Source organism: Eubalaena glacialis, chromosome 2 (genome assembly GCF_028564815.1).
Source record: "Eubalaena glacialis isolate mEubGla1 chromosome 2, mEubGla1.1.hap2.+ XY, whole genome shotgun sequence".
NCBI classification, from domain to species: Eukaryota; Metazoa; Chordata; class Mammalia; order Artiodactyla; family Balaenidae; genus Eubalaena; species Eubalaena glacialis.
The window spans coordinates 139905028-139907077 of record NC_083717.1 but is presented as its reverse complement, the minus strand read 5'-3'; positions in this window follow the sequence as shown (position 1 = coordinate 139907077).

Sequence of the window (2050 nt, the reverse complement as noted above, 5' to 3'; positions counted from 1 at the left end):
CAAGCTACAGAAGATTTGGGGAGCCTGGTGCATTTTGCTACTCCAGGGACATTTCAAATAGAATACAAGTAACTCAACTGATCGAGGTCAGAGAAGCAGGTTAATCAGTTTGATCTGTTTTCTTTAAACTTCTTTTTTATTAAAATGTTAATGTTTATTTCCAAATTTTCAACAAAAGAAATAGCAGGGTTCACTAATAATATAAACAAAATGCTAAAATGCAGTGAGAATGCTCTTAGTTGTCAAGGAATAACACTCTGGTTTTTCTCCTATTTATCATAAAGTGTCATTCTGGGTATGGGTTTATGACAAACTGGCTCAGTACTTTAAAAAGTACTGAATTTTCAACTGAATTTTCAAATAAATGACTGAAGCACTGTTCCGTATTAAATATCTCTAAAGTGCTACTACATTTACACATCAAAAGATAGATGTCCCACCCTCCATTGTTCTTGGCTCTGCTAAATGGAAAATAAGCTATGTGATTTGTAAAACAAGGTTTTAACCAACACAGTTCTTGTTCATCATTTTAGGATAAAAATTAACTGGTGGCAAATCTTATAGAAAATCATTATTTTTCAACCAAATCAATTTTTGTTGAAAATTTACAGTTGTTCATAGATATAGCTCGTTTCGTACTTATCTATTCACCTGTACTACTAGAATGGTAATAGATTTGTAAGTATTAACTTTTAATAACAATAATTAAAATATTTAACTTAAACTACTTATTAATCAAGAAAAAATATACTGGAGACTAGGTTTTACCAGAATTAGTATTGTCTAGACAGGAAAATCACTACTACTAAATAGCTAATCTGTAAGTGTTCATGTGTCAAATAATCTAATCCCAACTACAGCTCTCTAAGAGGAAGTACCATTAGTATTCACTTTTTACAGATGTGAAAACTGAAGCATGGGCAGTTGAGTTGAAGAGATAAGAAACTGAAAAAATGTGGTATTATACAAATAATATAAGTAAATAAAGAGTATTTAATCATGCTGAGGACAGAAATCATTTTGGCCTAAGAAGGTAGAAAATGAATTCATAGAGTAGGCAATGTTTGACCTCAGCTTTGACATAAAAGTAGAAATTTTACAAGGGAAGAAAAAATTTGTCGGAGGGGGAAAAATACAAGATGACCAAGAATAGCTTATCTGTTCTGTTCAAGACATTTTGGTGGAAAAGAGCAACAGCCTACTAAAGCTAGCTCAAATAGAGGAAGGCTTATTTTAAAAAGGCACAAAAATCTCAGTGAAGATTACATTCAGAAAGTGTCATGAATTAAGGTAGTCTGTTCATATTTCTCTGTCCACCTGCCTCTGTCTCTGATTGTCCTCAGTGACTAAACTTCTTGTTCTAAGCCTGCATCTCTTTTGAATGACTTCCTCCTGTTATTTTCTCTGTAGACATATAGCCGATAGCCGATGGCTTTCTAGCCCCAGAACCTGGATGACTTCCTAGCTGAGTTCTCCATGGATTACTACGTTTATTCCTCAGTGTACAAATTTCAAGTTGTCAGTAGCGAAATCTGATTGCCCCAACTCACCTTTTCATACCAGAGTACACATTGTCTCTGGTCCATTCAGATATAACCAGAAGAGTGAAGTATGACCCATTCTATTGTCAACATCTATAAACAGACATTCACTGACTAAGTCTATTGGGTAATAATATGGGATAACAATTGGTTTAGTATGGCAGTAATACATGCATTTGGTACTTACAGTAGAAAATGTAGGGTTATGGAGGGTCTTCTTTGTCATGCAACTGACATTGATCTTTGATCTGTAGAAATTAAGAGCCTCTAATTTTTTAAAACTTTGGAGTTTCATAATCATACTAGACCTTTAGAAAGAATACTTCTGGATATGTGAAGAATAAAACAAGTCAAGATACAGAGAGATAGGAGGGGACAGTTGTAGTGATCCAGGCTAGTGATAAGGAGTAACTAAACTCAAAATGATAGGCTCCAATCCCTAGCATTGCCACCCAATTCAAAACCTTCACAGAATGTCTTTTTGCTTCTGAAATACTCTAAGGATGGTA